Source organism: Pinus tabuliformis, chromosome J (genome assembly GCF_031772625.1).
Source record: "Pinus tabuliformis cultivar Carrire ecotype Pingquan chromosome J, CPIR1, whole genome shotgun sequence".
NCBI classification, from domain to species: domain Eukaryota; kingdom Viridiplantae; phylum Streptophyta; class Pinopsida; order Pinales; family Pinaceae; genus Pinus; species Pinus tabuliformis.
The window spans coordinates 879,863,474-879,886,593 of NC_142295.1; positions in this window are offsets into that span (position 1 = coordinate 879,863,474).

The following is a 23,120-nucleotide window of genomic DNA, read 5'->3' on the forward strand; positions in this document are numbered from 1 at the left end:
ATGTTAGCAATGGCATGTCATGTCATGTCATGAGTAGTCTTATGCTACATCACTATTGTGGAGCATGTATATTGTATTCAAATGTATTGTAAAGTGGAAGTCCAAAGGGCACACATGGGATGTAAAGATTCATCTAAGTTGAAAAGTCATAGGAAGTCAAACAATCATGAGGTTAGTTAAAGAGTCACCCTTGGTTATATATACTCGCTCATTGTATGAGAAAAATACTTTTCACCTTGGCTCCGCCCACAAGGCATTAGAGAGATCAACTAGTTCTTTGAGGAGCGAGGAGTGGCTCCAATGTCCCACTATTGGGGCTAGTGATGTACATTGTCAACACGTGTCTTGGAAATTTTACTTAATAATAGAAGCTTTTAAGGCTAACACGTTCCTCATGCATGGACTATGAATGTTTGTAAGACTATTCTATGGACGTTTGTATTTCATGTTTTCTTTCACATGTGATAATATAGTTTAACTATTTTAGTTATTTTAGTGCTTATCTTATTGAGAATGTGTTGTAATGGTTGTTATTGATGTCTTATCCTTATGGATTATTCTGCGGGATACTAGAAAATATTTCTTAATTTATTGGTTGTAATGACCATCGCATCTGCTGTGGAGTCTTCTTTTGGATGTTTGATAGATCCTTTTTGGTTCATTTTTGTCTCTTCTTGGGTGGCATTATTACCTCTCACTTAGAGGCTCACTTTTCTCCCCTCCTTTGGAGTAGAATAACCTTGACACAGTTGCAACTGAACACTCACCGGGAACACCCCCTTGCTTTTCGAAGATATCATTGCATCCCTCTTTCATGGTGATAGATAAAGCCAAGGAAAATATTTAAGAATTTGGAAATTAAGCCTTTATACTGGACGTGAATCCTACAAAAAATGGTGTGATGTCTAATTGGGACTTCATACCAGGGAGGTCCCCTGAATGTTGGCGAGTTTAACATCATCAACATTTCTTGTGCTAGAAGGAGGGAAACCAATATTTATGGCTGATAAACCCACAGACACCATCATTCCATATTATATTCAAGGAAACAACGTTCATTCCACCTCCCCTACTCATGCTTATGAAGTTGGTGACTCTTCTCAGCCCAGGTTTGAACATAAGATTCTCCACGATCAGATTTGGGCCATCTGACCTATAACCTGTCAATTTGCAAAATTTGTTGGATTGATCCCTGGAGTAATCAATATTCCATATTGTCCAAAGAAGAACAAGACCACCTCCATAAGGATAGTAGTTTCAACTCTTGAAGACGTGGTTCTTTCCACTCTTGAAGAATTGGCATAATCTATGGAAAAGAAAGAAGAGCCTCCACTCTTTCACGGTGGTGACAGAGACAACATTCCATTCTCAGATAGAAATTTTGGCAGGATAAGTAGAGAAGAATAAGAGGAAGAATAGCCATCAGTTTCTAATAAAGAAGAGGAGGGTAAAAAAGGAGAAGACATGATAGACCAAAATCTAGACTGGATGACTCAGGGCCCACTCGCACTTCTGAGTGTTCTACACAATATGCCAATTCATTTGGAGAACTCTTAACGAAGTATGACCCTGATAAGGTAGTGAAGGATGAAGACCATCAAGATAAGTTTTACCTGCATCTGAAAACACTTGATGTAAGTTACGATGATGTTGCATGTAGAGTTTTCCCATGTACCTTGGATGGTAGAGCAGTTGTATGGTATCACAACCTTCCTCCAAACTCCATCCAGAATTGGAGGGTGTTTAAGAAGACATTCCTTGAAAAATTTGCTGATGATAAGACCCCCACCATGTTATTGAAAAAGTTGGGTAATCTTAATATGGATAAAAAGGAAAAAGTGAAATATTTCAATTAGAGGTTCAATTGCATCCTGATTTTTTTTAACGAAAAACACGAAACCTCATGACTCCATCACCATAGATTACTACACCTCTACCTTGCCATCAAGCATTGCGTAGTTTGTGAAATGAGTTTCGAAACAAACATTGACAAAAAATTATGAAGAGGCTATAATTGTTGACAAGGACTTGCATTGTATTGGAGTCATCTTAGACGATGAACCAACAAAAGACTCCAAGGATGTGGGTAAGAGGTTTTAGGCCTCTGCGAGCAGGGCTAAAGAGAAAGAACCATCTAATCTTGAAAGCTTGACTCGTCTTGTCAAGTCACTATCTAATTAAATTTCATAGCTCAAACACAGGTCAAGCGAGACCACCAGGAGTAGCAAGTCTCCCGGATTTAACCTATTTAGAAGGACTGTAGCTTCTAGCAGTAGCAACGACCAACCAACAAATTCTATGTAGGGATCCAATGTCATGTTGAACATTGAGAATATGGGCACAGATCAATATTTCACATTTCATCAAGAACATCATTCAGATAAAATGTTCCCATAATGGAATCAATCCATAAGCATGGTTGCTACGCATCTTGTTGATTCAGTAATGCCTGAAGAGCATACTGAGATTACAAAATAAAAGTAAAAATCTACTGTAGTTGAAGAAGCTCCAACTATTGGGCATGCAGTGAACATGTTTAACTGTATACTCACAGCCCAAAAGAGTACTGCCGATAAGTAGCCTCTGAGTGATGGTCTGACTTAGAAGCAGACCAATTGGTACAACTTGAGAAGCCAAGGGCTGACCACTAAAATCAAGTTTCCAAAATAGAAATTCAAAGAAAACCCATTAAGTAAAATAAACCCACCTACCAACTCAGTGGAGGACACCCAGAGTAGGTCTGGGAAAGAAATCTCAATGAAAAGTGTTTCTGTCGGCAGTAAGGACAAAACCATCACTCCAGAAACCACAAACCATGTTACATCCCTGGATACCTTGACCAATATTCCCGCTGTAGACTATAACATAGTCGATGATATGAAGAAGGTTCGTGTGAATATATCAATGTTTGAATTACATAAGATCATGAGCCAGCGAGACATCCTTATACAAGCACTTGGGTAGACTTCCACAAGTAACACCACCTCTTCAAATAAGGGATCTGGTAAGTATCCTGGTTCTCTCGAATCTGTACTTAATGCAATTACGATGAATTCGAATACATCTTCCCACCTTTCTTGTTAACTTTTGAAATATTCAATTTCAATGTACACAATTTCTTAGTTGATTCTTGTGCATCAGTGAACGTAATTCCATTATCTGTTGCTAAGAAAATCAATGCTAAATGGGACAAAACATATGCACAAATTATTCAGTTGGACATGACTCATGTCCAAGAAATTGGTGAACTCAGAGATGCCATCATCCGCTTACCATTTGAGGGATGAGTCCACCAATATATAGAAATAGTGATTGTGGACATTTCGGAAGCATACTGAGTACTATTGAGCAAAGACTGGTCTAGCAAGCTACAAGGCTACTTTGCCACAGAATGGTTACACTTATGGATTCTGTATAGGGGTAGAAATAATTATATCTAGGTAGAATCAAAGAGATATATGAAACACAATGTCATTCCCTTGAATGGGCATAATGAACCAATGGCTTTCACATAATTACCTTCTGGAAATTGCTTCCTTGAAACTCAACTAGGGTGCTATATTGCAAATCCATCGCCAGTTCCACCAAATACACATTTGGATCTCCTTCCTTTTTCAACTGGCGATAATCAACTTTGTATAGTTAGTAGTAGTTGTAATAGTACTAGTATAGTTCCCAGTCCTGGTACATATGATATTTGGACTATGTACTTTGATGGTTCCAAAAATGCAGGAGGGCTCTAGAGCTGGTTGCATTTTATTATACCCATTGCAAAGAAAGGATTCGGTCTCTAACCACTTGGAATTTGAGTGCAAGAACAACACTACAGAGTATGAGGCACTCATCTTGGGCTTAAAATATACCATTTACGCCAATGTTGCCATCCTAAAAGTGGTAGGTGACTAAGAAGTTATCAATAAGAGGTATGGCGTCTTATTTCACCTTTCCAAGGCTTTAATATTATTTTTGTTCCAAGAATGTGTAATGTAGCTACGGATGCATTCGAAAACACTATTGCTAGGTTGTAACCATTGAGGGATGGTTTTTCTATCGAAATTCTTTATAAGCCTACCGTCCTATATAATATCACTAATTTATGCTTTTTTGATGATGACCAACAAATATTGTGCTTCATGGAGAATGCTGACGTATTTAAAGATGCAACAATCTATGAGGACGAGCATGAAAAATAATTATAGGGTGTAGCCAGTGCATGTAAAGGAAACCTCATCCCCATAGGTGTGGTATCATTGGAAAAGATTTATGACCTACAAAATCGCTTTCGGGGACCTTGTTACACAAAAATATCGTCACCATGATTATTTGCAGTCAGTATGGGTCTATCATCACTTGTACTGTCCTCCTAAGCAAGTCTCAGGCCTCAACTCTTCAAGTGAAGCTTTGAAATTGAGGGAAAGACATTGAAAATCAATAAAACTCTGGTTCCACACTTTCTCTCACTATTGCTTGCGGTCCCGCACCTTCTGTTTACAAAAACTGCGGACTTGCCCGCTCTGTCTCTAAAGGTGTGGGTGCGGACCCCTGTGAAAGTTAAAAAGGCGCAAGTTTATTCTAAAAAACTCACTTTGGGTTAATTCTAGATGATTCTAGAAGGAATTTTGATGTGGATTGGTCGCTCTTAGGTGGTTCATGCATCCCAAAAGAGAAGGAGCTAATCCCTTGATGAGAGGAGCTATCCCTTTGAAGGAGGGCTTTATCCCTTTGAAGGAGGACCTAGTAACTTCCCTCCATTGCACCATAAATTCAGGCATTGGGCTGGTTGCTAGGGAGGTTAGAAGCTAAACATTTTTGAGGGTAAATGCTTGTGAAATCAAGACTTCCTATTTGAGCTTAAGAGGAGAGATCACATACCTTTTTGGCTTCATTTGGAAGAGAGTGAAACTTGTCAAAGTAGAGGAAACTTCTTGCTGGACCCTGGGAGGAGCTTGTACAGTGTCAAGGCACAGGTTGTAAAGTTCTTCTTCTTTTGAATTAATACAATCAAACTCATTTTTCTCAACAAATTGTCTCATGTTATTTGTTTCATGAATTCCTTGACTTTCATGTTAAATATGTTTTATGATATTGGCTTTTCAGGTGCTATTTAATTTGTTTGCTTGTTTGTGTTTGCAGATTCGCAACAAGGGAGCTCATTTGGATCGAAGGAGCGAAGGCTTCCACAAACTTGCGTTGGACCTAAGGTAGGCCTAAAAACACTTGTTTGCCTTTGTTTATAAAAGCATATTTAGAGAAAGATAGTGTGTGATTGGTTTGCTTGTCATTAGGTCTTCTTTAGATTCTAGGAAGGTATATCTTGTCTGCAATATCGACTTATTCCGTGTGACAAAATGGCGACTCCACTGGGGACTTGATTTTTTCCTTGTTTTTACTTTGACCTGAGAAACTGTGTTCTTGTTTCTGTTTTTGGCTTGTTGTGTGTGGAATTGGGTAGAGTTTGTAGATCCAGGGTTATTTTTCATTTTTCATAGCTTTGGGAGAGGACCGCTCCCTAGCCTTTTGACACAGTGCATACTTATCCACACTTTTTCTTTTAGCACAGAGCGGTACCGCACCTGTGTTAACTGTGGGCCTGCGGACCCTGTCAAAATTTTGAAAAACCTAAGATTTCCTCTGTTAGTTAGCTTAGCTTTTGTTTAGAAGTTATTATCCACTGCCCAGACCTACATATAACCTGTCAGAAGCTTTCCTTAGGTTGATTTCATCAGTGTTAGGGTTTTAAGTGAAATTCCTAGGAGTTTTGCTTGTTGGGTTTGTTTTTCGTTTTGGTCTTGTAGTAGCTCTGAGCTTAGAAGCTGTAGGGACCTCAGATCACCTTGGTGTCTACCAACCTTCTTATGAGTCTGACCATTTATGAAATCTCCCCTTGTTGAGGAATCCGCTTTGTGTTTTCTCTTTACAAAAACTTCGAAAAACTTGTGTTTAAAAGTTTGGATTTTCATTTAAAAAAAAAAACAAAATTGGTTGCTTTTGACTGATTTGTGATTCTGCATAAATTGGTCCTTAGCTTACATCTAGCTAAGTAAAACATCCTTAAAAATACATCTTGTAGGCTTTGACTTCAAATAGGTTTTTATAGTTTATAGATCTCAAAGTTAGTTCTTTGCATAGTTTTGAGTCTTTTATAAAAAATAAAAATCTCTTTTGGAAAAGTTTATTTTTTGTAGTGGTTGAGTGCTTTGAAACGAAAAAGGGAATTTTTTGTGAAATAACTAGTTGTCTCGTTTTAAGTGCATTGGAAAGGACAAAAGCTCTTCTTTTAATTTGTGTGTTAAGAAAGATTTGTGTTTACAAAGTATTTTGCATTCTCAAACTCTTTCCTAGCTAGAAGTTCATCGAAGAGAAAAGATTGTTTAAATCATCTTAGGTGCATTTTTAGTGATTTTGAGTCGAGTCTTCATACCACGAGTTTCATCTCCGCACCTTTTGACTTAAACAAAAACCAATAAAAATAATGCTTAAAGTAAAATTCATCTAGTAACTTTTTTATTTCTAGGGCTCTGATACACCAACTTAGCTTAGGCTAGTGTATTGGAGTAGGAGAGTAATTAACTCTCCAAGACAGTAAAAACAAACAAGTAGCTGTATCTTGTGGTAGGGAAGAAATCCAATTGTTGCATTTATGCTCTGGGAAAGCTCCTCTTAAAGGAGAAGCACGAGATCGTGTCCGAACCAGTGTGGGAATCAATCCTTCCTCATTGGGAACGACGCCAGATATTCACGTATTAAAAACGGTAAACCTCGGATTAACCACTGTCGAGGAGCCTGGGGTCACTTGTTGGTAAACCTTGGATTATGTCAAGGAGCCTTCAAGGTGATTGAGCTTGCTACTCTGCCTTTGCGTGCGTATCGGATCGTAGACTGTTCCCCCAGGTGTATTTGTTTCAGTTAGTAACCTTAGTGGCCATATTCTTGAGGATTCTTCCTGAGGTGACAGTGGTGGGAAGATCCCACTGTACCTGTAGCAGACGTCGGCTATAATCACTTGGATTTTCTGGGGGGTTCTCTTCACTCGAGATGGTTAAGTGGAGGAACTTGTGCCAGTCTATTCATTAAGCAGGTTGTCGGGGTAACTGTTCCAACCGCCATTTCTGTATTGAACTCTGCGACGTTGGATTTCATCACCAACTAGTGTTTTCAGTACGGAAAGTTACTGTTTGTGTGTGTTTGATCTCCTAGATTCTTTAGGCGTGTGATTCAAATTTGTTTGGTTCTTTAGAGACTTTAGGTGCTTTTCATTGAGATTTTACTTTGTTTGTGTGTGAAGTAGTTAAAAGTTTTTAATCGTGGCTGAATTACCGAGGAAGTCTCGTAGACTTCGGGGCCAACCTCCTGAGTTTTCACCGAGCCAGCTTGAAGGCTTCAAAGTCCTCGTAACTCCTAGAGACAATAGAGTTGGGTCACCTGAAGAAGGAGAGTCTTCTTTGGTGGTACATCCTGCTTTTCAAGCTTTAGTAGCAGATTATAATCCACAATCAGTGTCTGTTTCCGAAGTTACTGGTAGCTTTTCATCTACTAGTGATATAGGTGAGGAACCTGAAATATTTGAACCTGAAAGTGAATTTGTTGCTACTCCGACATCGGGGTTTGCTTCTCCAGCTTCTAGTGGTCCTGGTTCACCTAGGGTAGAAAGAGTAATCACCCAAGATCTTCCTTCTGGACTTATAGCTATTGAAGAACTTGCTACTCCGGAAGAAGAAGTAGGCATCCCTATCCCTGAAAATCAACCTATTATTGAGCTAAGGAGCGTGAATCAATCTTTTACAGTCCACCTAGGAGCAGTACCTGGTATCTTTCTTTGACTAATCTCTTAGAAAACCCAGGGTTAAGTTTTTCACCACCTCGTGTTCCTTATCATCCAACACCTAGAGGTTATTATCCTCCGTTAAATATGTCAAGACAGTCATCCATGTTTACTCAATCGCCCGAATCCTTTTTGTACGGTGGTCCTTCTGTTCCCTCTGGGTATCAGTCGCTTTCTGGTACTTTTTCGGGAGCATCTCCTCAACCCATTGAGTAAGGGTTATTAACTGGAAGCAATGGTACTAAGCCGTTGAGCATAGAAGATATTCTCATGATGTCAGCTTCTATTCCCAATCCTCAACCTCAAGGTGGCTAGTTACTGCCTGGGGGGCAACCTCAAGGTACCCAATTTGCATCTGGGGGGCAACCTCAAGGATAGTACATACATACGGGACAGTACTTTCCTCAAGGTCAACCCCAGACTCAATATGTATCCCAAGGTCAACCCCAGTATCAATTTATACCTCAAGGTCAACCCCAGTATCAGTATGTGCCTCAAGGGTATCAACCCCAAGGTCAGTACTCGAACCAAGGTTTCCAACCACCCTCCGGTCAATCGTATGTTCAAGGAACGGGAAATGTACCTTTGAATTATCAATCCTACCCTCAACCCGGTTATGGTCCTCAATATTCTCAACCTGTTATGGGTCCATACCCTGGAATGAATATAGTGTGGGATCCATCACAAACTCAACAAGTGTTGCAGCCAAATGTACAGTTGTCATCTCAAACTGGACAACCCTTAGTTTCTGGTACACCCCAGCAACCAGTCCAGTCTAACATTCAAACTTCTGTACCTTTGGTAGTTTCTCAGCCTGGGCCTAGTACGCCTCGTACTCTGCCTCAAACGACTGCTGCAACTGCCGCAACATCTGTTCAATCTACCCCACCTACTTCTGGAGTATCAACAGCTCCGGTTTCTACTGTTCCTGTATCTACTCCTCAGACATCTTTACCACCGTCTGGGTACATGATTCAAACTTGGGTTTAGATGCCTGTAGGACAACTTGGTTCAAGTATGGTTGTCACAAGTCAACCACAATTTACTTATCAACCGTACGAGGGACAGTACCAATTCGGTCCTGCTGTGCAGCAGCCAGTCTATCAGTATCAACCATACCCTGGGTACACTTATCAACAACCTCAGCAACCCCAGTATGGTCCGGTTAATCCTGGTTTTCCAGGAGGATATAATATCCCAAATGCAATTCCTATTCCTAGTTATCCTGGATATCCTCCTCCTGGGGCTGGTCTCATGACCCAGAGTTTTAGGGACCCTAATCGTCAGTTACCGTTTATCGCAACTTTGGACTTGCCTGACTTGTCACGCCTAACGAACGATCCCATTAATTATCTTCCGTTTTGGCCGCCAATGCCGAATAAGTTGCCTAGTGATATTCCTAAGTTCGAAGGCAAATCAAGAGAGGACCCGTCGAACCATGTGATGACTTATCACCCCTGGTGTGCGTCTAACTCCATTTCAGATGATTCAATCTGCCTAAGACTTTTCCAGTGCACTCTAATTGGTCTTGCGGCCAAGTGGTACATTGAGTTACCGCGAGGCACTTTTTATAATTTTAATCAGTTAGCTACCTCGTTTTTAACTCATTTTCAGTTACCAGTCAGATATGACAATGGCATGGAATTGTTAACTTCGTTAAAACAATCGACATCCACTTACATTTCAGATCATATTCATGAGTGGAGACGTCGACGACGTTTAGTGAAGATTTTTATTCCGGATCAGATTTTGACTGAGTGGTTTGTAAAGTCTTTGTTTCCAAAGATCACTGAAGATGTAGCTAAAGCCGGAGTAGTTACTGAGGAGCAAGTAATTGCTCAAGCATAGTACCTTGACTTGGTTTATACTCAGTCAGGTACGTTACAAGAGAAAATCCCCGATCTTCCCAAGCAAAATCAAATCGCTGCAGCTCCTTCAGGATCTCATGCCGCAGATGGTATGATTGGTACGGTTAACACTAAAAGTAAGAAGAAATCTTCCAAGAATTCTTCTCCTATCATAACCTTGCCTGATTCCCCGACAGGAGATTCTTCCGCGGAAATTTCCGCCGATATTCACGTTGTAGAGTCATCTACAGCCAAATCAAAATCTGGTGGGAAGAAGAAAGGGAAGAAGAAGAATAAAACGGACAAAAATTCAAAGGAGAAACATGAAAAATTAGAATCCAATGATGAAAAACGCAAACCTCGTTATCCTTGTCTCATTTGTGACGATGAACATTTTACAAGAGACTACCCTCATCGTGCAGAGGTTGCGAAGATTGTGAAAGGTTCCCAAACGCCTGCTGTTTTGAAGGATCCTTTTTCAGCTCAAGACAGTAAGATGATAGGTTCTTCCTCAAGTGCCAATGAAGAACCCATCCTGATGATGTCCCACGTTAGGATTGCGACTCGATTGCATGATTATGGCAGTAAAAGTCCTGTTGATGGTAAAGAAGTAGAATCTTCTCATTCTAATCCATCAACCTCAGCTCTCGGTTCCGATCCACTACAGATCGAGAAACCTAATTCAGACTTGGTAATCAAACGCCCACCAAGGGTATACTTCGAAAGTCAGCTTTCAATCCACATGCGAGAGTGGCTCAGAACTATAACATTGTTGAGGATTTAGCTGTTTCACCCTCAGCAATGTCGGCTTTGGAAGTGCCGCAATCATGTCCAGCACAGCGTAAATTACTTTTGTCAGCTATAGGAGCTGTTGACGTTCAAGACTTGAACCTAATAATTTTCGATCTAGAAAATAGTACACCGCACTTACCTCATCAAATGGCTTTCCAGATCCCAGTGATAGTAAAAAATAGGCCTATTCATCGAACTGTGATTGATGAGGGAGCCTCAACATGTATTATGTCAATACAGTGTTGGAGATCGCTTGGTTCTCCTTCACTAAATCAATCCCCCGACGATTCTAAAGGCATTTGATGGCCGTGGGTTTCATCCTTTTGGCATTCTACAGGATTTACCTATAGGGGTTGAAGGAAAAACCATCAATCTAGATGTGGAGGTGGTTGATGCCCCTCTAGATTACAACCTTCTCTTGGGTCGAAGTTGGTCTTACGCTATGACAGCGGTCGTTTCATCGGTCTTTCGGGTCATAAAGTTTCCACATAATGGAAAGATTGTAACAATAGACCAGCTGGCTTACTTTTCATCCGACCCAGCCTCTTCTGAAAGTATTCAGCATATCGGTAAAACGACTATCCCGTATAAGGATGTTGGAGTAGGACTAGTTAAAGATTCCAGTTTACTAGGAAATTTTCCTTTTCCTCCGATCAACGCATCGTATTCTTTTGCAACCATTCATATGATTACATCAGACACCATTGTTTATGATGATCCTTGGATCATTCCTTCTGAATCTGAGATAGACTCATTTGGTGATGTCATGCCTTTGAGTCCATATGAAATTACGTATGAGGCCGTGCAATCGTTTACCAACCCATCTTCAACCGAAATTGACTTAATGAATTTGGTCCATGAAGAATCACTTTTCACATCAAGCTCGGGTTTAATCACGTTTTCTGAACTTGTTCACTCTGATGAGAAAATTCGTGAAATCCTATGTGTAGATGATTTACCATGGGAAGATCTCCATCACAGATCTTTGTTTTTACCCGAGAATGATCATTTTGAAAATGATTTTTCATCAATCTTTACGACTGAATACGTCAATGAACCTCAGAATCCAATGAAACATCCTGATTCAGAGTTAAATTTGGGAAACATCTCTCGAACTATTCCTATTGACATTTCGGTTAAGCCTGGAATTGTTGAGAACATTCATATAGGTGCCTCATGTATAGATGACGAAATCCAAATACATAAGGCTCTATTTCAATAATTCCGCGACGTGTTTGCCTGGTCCTATGAGGAAATGCAAGGAATTGATCCCGCGATTGTTGTTCATGAAATAAAGACTTACCCGGATGCTAAACCCATCCGACAACGTTTGCGTCAGATTCACCCAAGAAAAGCTGCTGCAATTAAAGCAGAAGCTGAAAAATTACTTAAAGCAGGTTTCATTTATCCGATCCCGTTAACGGATTGGGTATCGAATATTGTTCCAATTAACAAAAAGCAAGGAACAATAAGAATATGCATCGATTATAGGGACATTAATCGAACCTGTCCAAAGGACAATTACCCAACTCCCTATATCGATCAAATCATTGATGATTGTGCCGGCAACGAAATATTCTCCTTCATGGATGGTTTTTCCAGATACAATCAAATTAATATTCTACCTGCCGATCAACCAAAAACGACTTTCATTTGTCCATGGGGGACATTTTCTTATTGCAAGTTACCTTTTGGGCTCAAGAATGCTGGAGCAACTTTTCAAAGGGCCATGTCTTATGCGTTTCATGACATCAATTACATTGTGCAACCCTATCTCGATGATTTGCCTGCTCATTCATTACATCGAGTTGATCACCTCGTCCATTTACGAGCAATCTTTATGAGGTGTAGGCATTATCGGATTCGGTTGAACCCACACAAATGTGTCTTCTGTATAGAAACGGGTCGATTGCTGGGGTTTGTAGTTTCAAAAGCCGGCATTCGCATCGATCCCTCGAAGGTCGAAGCTATTGTCAAATTGCCTCCTCCTTCGAGTCTTCGCCAACTCCAAAGTTTGCAAGGGAAAGCAAACTTTTTACAGCGATTCATTCCTAACTACGCCGAGGTTACAAAGGGTTTTACTCGATTGTTGAAACAGAATACTCCATTCTATTGGGGTGAGATAGCTCAGAAATCTTTTGATGCACTCAAACACGCGTTGACCCATGCACCGTTATTGCATCCTCCCAACTACAACCAGGATTACTTCCTGTATCTCGCCGCCTCTCATTCCACCATTGGAATGGTCTTAGTTCAGGAAGATGAATTCGGAACTGAACATGTGATATATTACCTTAGTCAAACTTTAAATCCAACTGAGCTAAAATACTCACATGTGGAGAAATTGGCATTGACAGTTGTTCAAGCTGTCCAACGTTTTCGTCACTACATTTTACTACGTAAAACTACAGTAATTTCAGATTGCAACCCTATGATCTACATTTTGACCAAGCAATTGCTAGGGGGCAAGTACTCTAAATGGATCGTTATCCTGCAAGAGTTCGACTTGGAATTTGAAAAATCTAAGTCTAAGAAATCTTTAGTTTTTGCGGAGTTAATGTGTGATTTCCCGCGTACTGATACGGAAACTGTGGCGGAGGAGCCCATTGCGGACGAATCCTTGTTTCTAATCAGCACTTTAGATCCGTGGTATGGGGATATCATCGTTTATCTCTAGACCCAATCCTTTCGGCCAGAAATTTCAAGGTCAGAACGTCGGAAAATATGATTCCAGTCCCAACAATTCAGGATTATTGGAGATACTCTTTATCGCCGTGGGGCGGACTCTGTTTTTCGACGTTGCTTAACTCACGAGGAAGCTGAAAGGGTTCTAAATGACTGTCACTCTGGAGCGTGTGGCGGTCATATGTCTGGGTATGCCACAGCCCAAAAGATATTGCGCGCTGGCTACTTCTGGCCGTCTTTGTTTAAAGATTGTATTACTGCGGTCCGAAAATGCCACAACTGCCAAATTTTTGATCAAAAGATGCGCGCTCCACCTGCTCCTCTCCACCCTATAATTGCCATTGGTCCTTTTGCCAAATGGGGTATCGATTTTATTACATGTAACCCTCACTCGGCCGGGGGGCATGCATATATCATCCTTGCGGTAGATTATTTTACCAAGTGGGCCGAGGTGATGCCTACATTTGAGGCAGACGGCAAGACAACTGCAATTTCCGTGTTCAATCATATAATTGCTAGGTTTGGTGTCCCACAAGTGATAATCACTGATCATGGGCGTAATTTTCGAAACGTTATGATGACCGAACTTACAGGCCAGCTTGGTTTGCGTCACGATAGTTCAACCCCTTATTATCCACAAGCTAATGGTCTGGTTGAATCCATCAACAAAGTTTTAGTCATCATGATCCGACGAATCATTGGGATTCATCGGTCGAATTGGCATAACATGCTATTTTCAGCGCTTTGGGCGGATCGAACTTCAGTAAAAACATCAACAGGGTTCACTCCTTTCCAACTAGTCTATGGTCTGGAAGCTGTGTTACCCATTGAATGCGAAATCCCGTCACTGCAAATGGCCATCGAGTTACTTCCAACCATTTCCAAAGAGGAAAAGCGTTTGTTATACTTGGCTCAATTAGATGAGAATCGACGTGATGCTGCATTGGCGATCGAGACTCACGCAAAACGTATGAAAGCTCAGTATGATCGAAATTTGACCCCTCGAAATTTTTCGGAAGGAGATCTAGTCTTAGTTTACGATCAAGCTAATGATAAATTAGGTGCTAGAAAATTCGTTCCTATGTGGCATGGTCCCTATGTTGTCAAGCGAAAGCTAGCAAAAGGGGCCTATGAATTGGTAGACTTTGACGGGGACTCTTTGGGTAAACCCAGAAATGGTATTTACTTGAAGAGGTATTATGCTTAAAGAATGGGTATGGAGATTTTTAGTTAGGATAGCTTTTCTTTGTAGCTGGTGTGTTTTAGTTTAAACAGTGTGCTTAGCTTTGAGAGTGTTTTTTCGTCGTTATTCCTGCTTATCTTAGTTTTACTCTTGATATTGCAGATGTCAATGCCTCTCCAAACATACATTGGTTTCGCTGATGGTGCTTGTCGTAACACACGGAACATTTCTTCTACAGTTTGGGTTATCTATTCTCCCTTTGACGAGTTAGTATCTATGCATGGGGTAAGCCTCAGTCAAACAACAAACAACATTGCCGAGTATAGTGCAGTGATTGAGTTATTATCTGAATCTATTTCATTTGGGATTCGGAGTTTGATAGTGAGGTTAGATTCTGAACTTGTTGTATTACAGCTTAATAGAGTGCATGCCATTAGAAATCCAGTGTTATTAAGATTATTTTTGAGAGTGCATCTCTTGGAACATGAATTTGATTATATTGAGTATCAGCATATTCCAAGATATTTAAATACATTAGCAGATGCAATTGCTTCTCGAATGTTAAGTAGACATTTGCAATAATCATACATGTAAATTTAAAACCATTCCATAACATGATTTACAAGATAAGCCGGTAATAGTGATATATATATATATATATATATATATATATATATATATATATATATATATATATATATATATATATATATATAGGAGTGTGTCAAAAAATACATCGTCCTCGATCATAGGTTGAAAAACACCTTATGATCGGCAAAAATGATAAGTACAAAAAACAAAAATGTCATATGTGCCCACAATAGGCGATCATCCTATCACTGGTGATGATCTCGATAAGAAACCACTGCATGGGCCACCTTGCAAAGGAACCTCCTAAAAGGTCCTGGGACCCCAATCACATAGCGTTGGAGTCGACGAGGAATGTCATCTATAGTGGTCTCCGGAATATCTCCTGTCAAGCACTCGAGATGACCCTCCAACTCGGCCAAAACCTCTGCTGATTCGTCTTGTGGGGTTGGCACGGCTGCAACTGGTTGTTTCCTCTCGTAAGGCCGGAGAGCGGCTGGTCGCTGTGGACCCACATCTGCATTTGAAACTTTTGCTATCAGTTTTGGGACGATGGAAAAATAATAATAAAAAATTAAAATAAGGAAAATGTTGAAAATGATTTTACCTGAGTCATCCCACTGCTCTCCTGGTGGAGGAGCCATGTCTGGGTCACCACGAAAATCTACCCCAGCGTAAGGGAAGTCATGAATAGAAAAAACTTGGTTTTCCAACCATTGGAAATACTCAGGTTTGAATCGAGCAACCTCTATCCTCTCGTCCAGATGACGGGCCATAACTGCGACCCATCGCATCAGTTTGGGCTCTCGAGGAAGCCCAGCGCCAACAGTAAAGTGCTGCAGGATCAACATGGGAACCCTCTCCAGACCAAAACTCACTACCAAAGCCCCATAACCAAAGGTCTTTAGTTGTCCGTTCTTAGCTCTGGTCAGTTGGCCTTTCACATTGGCCAACACAACATCGCACCAGTTGAAGATGGTGCCTCGAAAGCAATCAACTGCCATATGCATCTGGGATCCGGTGGCAATATATAATGCGACACTCCCACAAAGTCTGGTGACAGTAAACGTGATCACCATGAGTTCGGGAAGGGATATGGTTTTTATGTCTATCCCTTTGTCTCTAGCCTGGCTGTTGTAGAACTCTAACCAGAGGCTATTGACAGACTGGCCACCTGGCCTAGCCCTGAATAGAGTCAAGTCTTCACCTCTCTTAGGAAAACCAGTCAAGAAATATATATCTGGCAGCTCGATTTCGAGTTGGTGGCCGCCAATGAAGAAGCACTGGTTCTGTATGCTCCATCTGTCAACCAGCCACTGTAAGAAATCCACCTGAGCCCTCATGCCAGGAATGGCCCAGAATTTGTAAAATCCGCACGCCTTCAAAGCATCAAGCGAAGGCTGATGATTCCATGCGGCAACATCCACGTCCTCATGCTCTCGTTCACGCCAATCTAGCATGATGTACTCTCTGCATCAAGTAAAAAGATAAATTAGAATGCTAGAAATTATTTTGTTTGGGTCAACTTTGAGAAATTTTGGGTTAAAAACCCTTGCGGCAGGGACCGCACCCTCCGGGTTAGACACAGTGCGTGGGTCCGCACCTTGTTTACATGGAAGGTGCGGACCCCTGACTTTTTCCCAATGGAGAAAAAGTTGGGGTCTGCGGGCCAGCAGTGGTACACCTGCGGGCCCCCGTGCATGGGTTTTAAGCCTAAAAACCCTCCAAAAAATGAAATGAAAGCCTAAAACAAGAAATGAAACAGTTAAAAATGAAGAGTAGGATGATGTGGATTACCTGGAAAAGACGGTGTTCGATTCCGACGGTTGGATTTTCCACAATCTTCGCGAGAAGTTTTCTGAATAAAAGCACTATTTTCTCACCCAAAACTCAAATGGTAAAAATGAATTGACAAAGCCCCTTTTTATAAGTTTTTTGAGTAAATAAATTGCAAATTTGTTTATGTTTCACTTTGGAAAGGTATTTTTGCAACATTTTTATCCATTTCAAACAGGTATGAGTAATGTTTGCGTTTTTGTTCAGGATAACAGATTATTTAGGCGAAATCTATCATTTTCGACGAAAAAACATTTAGAGTCACCTTTAAGCTCTTTTCTGACTCCTAAAACATGAAAAGATCACCGAGTTTTTCTTTTAAACTCGTTAAAACGGAATTAAAAGACGGTCCAGTTACAGCTCTTTTCTGACCATAAAAACATGAAAAGATTGTCGGGTTTTTGTCGTTTCAAATTTGATATTGGTTATAAAACGACGTGTCGTTGATCGCTTTTTTACTTTTTCGGATCAGGGACACTAATTACAAAAAGTACTCCTTGGTCGTAAAGATCAAGTGGTTCTCTCAAGTATTATTTTATACTTTTTCGGGCTTGGGAGACACAAATTTACGAAAAAGGTCAACCCTGGAGTTTTCTTAAGTTTCTTTAGACTCTGTAAAATTGAAAAACGCCGAGATTCTCCTATACTGGACTCGTTAAAATTTCACAGTAAAGGACCTGTTCAATTACAAACAGGAACGAACCACTCCTTCTTAGGGTTCAAATTTAAACTAAGTTGGACTCATCTGAAGGATGAGCTTATAATCAAGAAAATGTTATCCTCCTCAAGCTTGTCAAAAATAAAGAGGTACTTGCCAGAAATGGTGGGGGAAAAGAGAGAAAAATGAGCCTATTTGTCATACTTTGTAACCACTCTTGAACACAACACTTTTATTCACCTGGGTTGGGAAATCCTTTGCCTAACAGTTGATCAAACCACATTGAAAGTCTTCAGCCAGTTTCTGGGTATTAACTTTGGGTCAATTGTCACCAAGCCATCTGTTGTGTCGTTATGTGTTCAAGAGGTCACTGCCAATAAGCCATTCATCTGCAAAATATCTGTCATCCATCTTAACCATCCCTGAGTCAGTCCTTGCAACTAAATTTATTCAACTTGTTCTATGATTTCGTGTTGTGGGCTTGCCTGCAACGGATCGCTTTCTATCGACTTCAACTCATTATCTAGAAAGATGATCTAGAAATCGTCAGTACCTTGGGATCTGCATGCCTCAATGGCAGTTTCTCGCCTTTGACGACAGGTTGCATCATTGACCTTCGATCAAAGGATTCCGTGACATGTTCGACATCAACACATTTATTCACATCTCATGGATTGTACTGGGTACTTTGAGAGCCATTGACATCACTGGCGGTTTCTCTTACACTTGTTAACAATTTACATCATTGACTGGTAATCAAGTGGTTTCTACCATGTTCGACTCCAACACATTTATTCGCATGGATAGAATCACACTATTTCGGGAAGTAGAAATGAAGACCCTGGATCTAGTTTCCAGAATCCAGGTTGCGAGGAATTTTGTATTCATTATATAATGGACTATTCATAAATAGATGGCTGCGTCCATACTGTGTCCACATGAGTCTATACTTGTGATGTTTTACAAGATCATTCCTGTATCAGAGCAGTAGTTAGTTTTCTAAGTCAGTTTTGATCTGAGTATGGGAATGCCTACCTCAGCAATGATATGATCTCATATATATATCTTGCATTGAATGTTTTTACAGATTCCAACCGGGCTCTCCACAAGATGATCCTCGAAATGATAAAGTACTTCACTCTTCCTAAATGATAAATGAAATCCTCATCTACTACAGACTTCTCACTTTAGGGGGCAATCTGTTACACAAAAATATCGTCACCATGATTATTTGCAGTCAGTATGGGTCTATCATCACTTGTACTGTCCTACTAAGCAAGTCTCAGGCCTCAGCTCTTCAAGTCAATATTTGAAATTGGGGGAAAGACATTGAAAATCAATAAAACTCTAGTTCCGCACTTTCTCTCACTATTTCCTGCGGTCCTGCACCTTCTGTTTACAAAAACTGCAGACCTGCCCGCTCTGTCTCTAAAGGTGTGGGTGCTGACCCCTGTGAAAGTTAAAAAGGCGCAAGTTTATTCTAAAAAACTCACTTTGGGTTAATTCTAGATGATTCTAGAAGGAATTTTGACGTGGATTGGTCGCTCTTAGGTGGTTCATGCATCCCAAAAGAGAAGGAGCTAATCCCTTGATTATAGGAGCTATCCCTTTGAAGGAGGACCTAGTAACTTCCCTCCATTGCACTATAAATTCAGGCATTGGGCTGGTTGCTAGGGAGGTTAGAAGCTGAACATTTTTGAGGGTAAATGCTGGTGAAATCAAGACTTCCTAGTTGAGCTTAAGAGGAGAGATCACATACCTTTTTGGCTTCATTTGGAAGAGAGTGAAACTTGTCAAAGTAGAGGAGACTTCTTGCTGGATCCTGGGAGGAGCTTGTACAGCGTCAAGGCACAGGTTGTAAAGTTCTTCTTCTTTTGAATTAATACAATCAAACTCATTTTTCTCAACAAATTGTCTCATGTTATTTGTTTCATGAATTCCTTGACTTTCATGTTAAATATGTTTTATGATATTGGCTTTTCAGGTGCTATTTAATTTGTTTGCTTGTTTGTGTTTGCAGATTCGCAACAAGGGAGCTCATTTGGATCGAAGGAGCGAAGGCTTCCACAAACTTGCGTTGGACCTAAGGTAGGCCTAAAAACACTTGTTTGCCTTTGTTTATAAAAGAATATTTAGAGAAAGATAGTGTGTGATTGGTTTGCTTGTCATTAGGTCTTCTTTAGATCCTAGGAAGGTCTATCTTGTCCGCAAGATCGACTTATTCCATGTGATAGACCTATCATTGCCAAGACCCATAGTTCCATGTTGTCACACGAGCATATTAACTTGGGAACATATAAGGATCTGAAATATGGCAATCTTGGTACTTGTTGCACACCACAAGAGAGACAAGCCTTTATCCACTTATTCAAGTAGTATTGTGATGTTTTTGCCTGGATGTATGATGAATTGAAGACATAAGACACACGAATCATCCAACATGTGATACCAATTAAGAAAGGGGCCAAGCCATTCCAATAGAAGCTAAAGAAAGTACATCCAATGCTTGAGCCTCTGATTCAGACAGAGTTGAGAAAATTGTTGGATGTCTAGATCATATATAGAGTGTGACACTCAACGTGGGTGTCAAATTTTCTCTGGGTAAAGAAGAAGTCTGGGGAAATCTACCTATGCATATATTTCCAAAATATAAACTGCGCCTCGAACAAAGAAAACTACCCTATGTCATCCATGGAACAAATATTGCAAACAATATCGGGGTCTAAAATGTTTTTTATGTTAGATAGGTATTCTGGATATAATCAAGTTCTGGTTGCAGAGCCTAACAGACTTAAGACCATGTTCAGAATGAATTGGGGCACATTCACATTCAGACAAATGTCATTTGGGCTAATAAATGTTGCTGCAAAATTCCAATGTGATATGGACATCTCTTTCCATAGAATCATTGGGAAATGCGTAGTAGTCTATTTAGACGATGTAACAATGTTCTCCAAATAGAGGTCAAACCACATACACCACTTAAAGAATATTTTTGAGTGATTTCCCATGTAGGGGATATCCTTAAATCCAAATAAAAGTATCTTCGCAGTGTCTGAGGGTAATCCCTTGGGCCACATCATCGTTAAGAGTGGGGTTAAGGTAGACTCAGACAGGGTCAAGACAATCACGTAGATTCCCTTCCTAGTGAATAAGAAATCCTTGCAGTCTTTCTTGGGGAAGGTCAATTTCCTCCGAAAGTTCATCTCTAGCTATGCCTAGATTGTCAAACCAATATAGGAGATCGTGAAGAAAGATGTAGTCTACAAATGTGATAAAAGGGAAAAGGATGTGTTTTCTTGTATTAAGCAGGCCATAACAGAAGCACCCACATTATACAACCCGAAATTTGATAAATATTTCTTACTCTACGCTTTTGTTTATGATACCTCTCTTGCTACTGTACTCACTCAGAAAGATGAATTGAACAATGAGTGGCCTATATCCTTCATGAGCGCAAGTCTGCAAGGAACAGAGCTTAACAACCCCTCCACGAACAAACATGCTTATGTAGTATACAAGGTGGTAAAGCATTTTAGGCCTTATATATTGAAGAACCATTTTTTTATCTTTGTTCTACACCCATTAGTCATATCATTGCTTGTTCAACAAGAGATGGGTGAAAGGAGAGAGAATTGGATGACCGTGTTGCAAGAGTATGATCTATAAATCAAGTCAGTTCACATAATCAAGGGCCATGGTCTTTTCCAACTAGTAGCAGACACAGTAAATGCGATGGAGGAAGAAGAAGAGCTTTCAAGATGGGAGCAAGAATTTGAGATGTATAACGTTGAGTTAGCCTCCCCTGCTACAAACACAAAAGATTGGTACATTAATGTGCGCCAATACCTTGAGCACGACACAATGCCCTCCCACTTTTCCATGCAGTAGAAAATGGAACTCAGACTTAAAGCATTATCTTATCAGTTGGTGCATGGGGTGTTGTTCATAAAGCACCACAACGGAGTATTTCTCAGGTGTTTAGAGGTGCATAATTAAGAAAAGGTATTGTGTGATATCCACGATGGACCAGCTGGGTGATACTTTGTAGGAAACACTACAACACATAAGGTTATGCGAGGTGACTTTTACTGGCCTACATTATTCAGAGATGCTCATTCTTACTCCTGCAAGTGTCCAGCCTGTCAAAGGTGCGCCAGTAGAAACAAGAAGTCAACCACCCCACTACAGCCCATTGCAGTGGAAGAACCATTTCAATAGTGGGGCTTGGAAATTATTAGGGAAATTTTCCACCACTCGTCAAAGAAACATTGCTACATCTTAACTACTATAGATTACTTCACACAGTGGACAAAAGTAGTTCCACTCAAATAAGCGAATGAACAGGAAGTCATAAAATTTCTATAGCAAAGCATCATTTCCAAGTTCAACGTTCCTACTTCACTTGTTTTTGGAAGTGAAACATACTTTTCATCATTAAGACTCTATTATTTTGCATTGGAAAATGGTATCATATTGAAACATTCAACTAATTATTATTCGCAGGATAATGGTCTTGTTGAATCCATGAACAAGAACCTTATTCACATTATCAAAAAGACCATATTCTCTAAAAAATGAAACTGGCACTATGCTTTGGTGAATGCCTCATGGTATGAATGAGTCACGCAAAAACCTTCCCTGAACACCTCCCCTTACTTCTTGGTGTACAGAAAATAAGCCATCCTCCCTCCAAACATCTACTTACATGCTCTACAACTATCACATGAATCACAAGGCAAGCCATGTCTGTTAGTTCAACGTAGGATGGACACTCTTCATAAGCTACAAGAAGAAAGGTTGAAAGCTAAAGAAAAATTTTCACTTCACCAGAGTCATATCAAGAGGTGGTTTGACAAGAAGTCTGTAGGGAAAACAACTTTACTTTGGGTGACTTGGTCTTAAAGTGGGATAAAGCCCATGAGGACAAGGAAAAAACACTAAGTTTCATTCCATGTGCGTTGGGCCATTCACGGTGCATGAAAAGATTGGCCAACACAGTTATCATCTTCAATCAGTTGACAGGAAGATTGAATCTCTCCCTGTCAATGGCAAAGACTTGAAATAATATTTTCAATGAAAATCTGGGGTTGTGCCCTACACTGTGTACATAATCTTTTCTTTTGTTTCTTGTTTGTTTGTTTGAATTTTGTTTTGGTTTCCATTACGTGAATACATGTTGTACATGAATATGTCGCAGCTTATAAGTATGCGTGTGGCCAAACTATAAAATGTCTTGTGACACTTCAGCATTTGGCTAGCCTTCTGTCCATCTTCCTTATGTTGGTTACATATTTTGGCCGATGAAGTTCCGCTGGAAAATACAATCCGTTCATAAGGAGAGTTTTGGTCCAACCATGAACTCATGTCTATTTTGGAAATGTCATGCCTATACTTGGTTTTTTCTGCTTTGGTGTCTTCAAGCTTATCCAACTAGTAGAAATGGAGAAAGGGAAGAATCTAAACGAGCAAACCTAAATCAAAGGTCTCTACATGCTTCTCTGAAGGAACAAAGTCTTCTGATCTCAAGAATTCGGGATCCCTCTTCCACCCAAAATAACTAATTGCCAATGCACAATTCTCTTTAAATAAATAAATAAAGGTGAAAGAAGAGAAAGGATTCCTACATAGAGAGGTGAAGCAAGCAACTCCGCTAGGGTACTGTCTAGGCCTGCTGGAAACAAATCAATGTTTTTGTTCCTGTGTGAC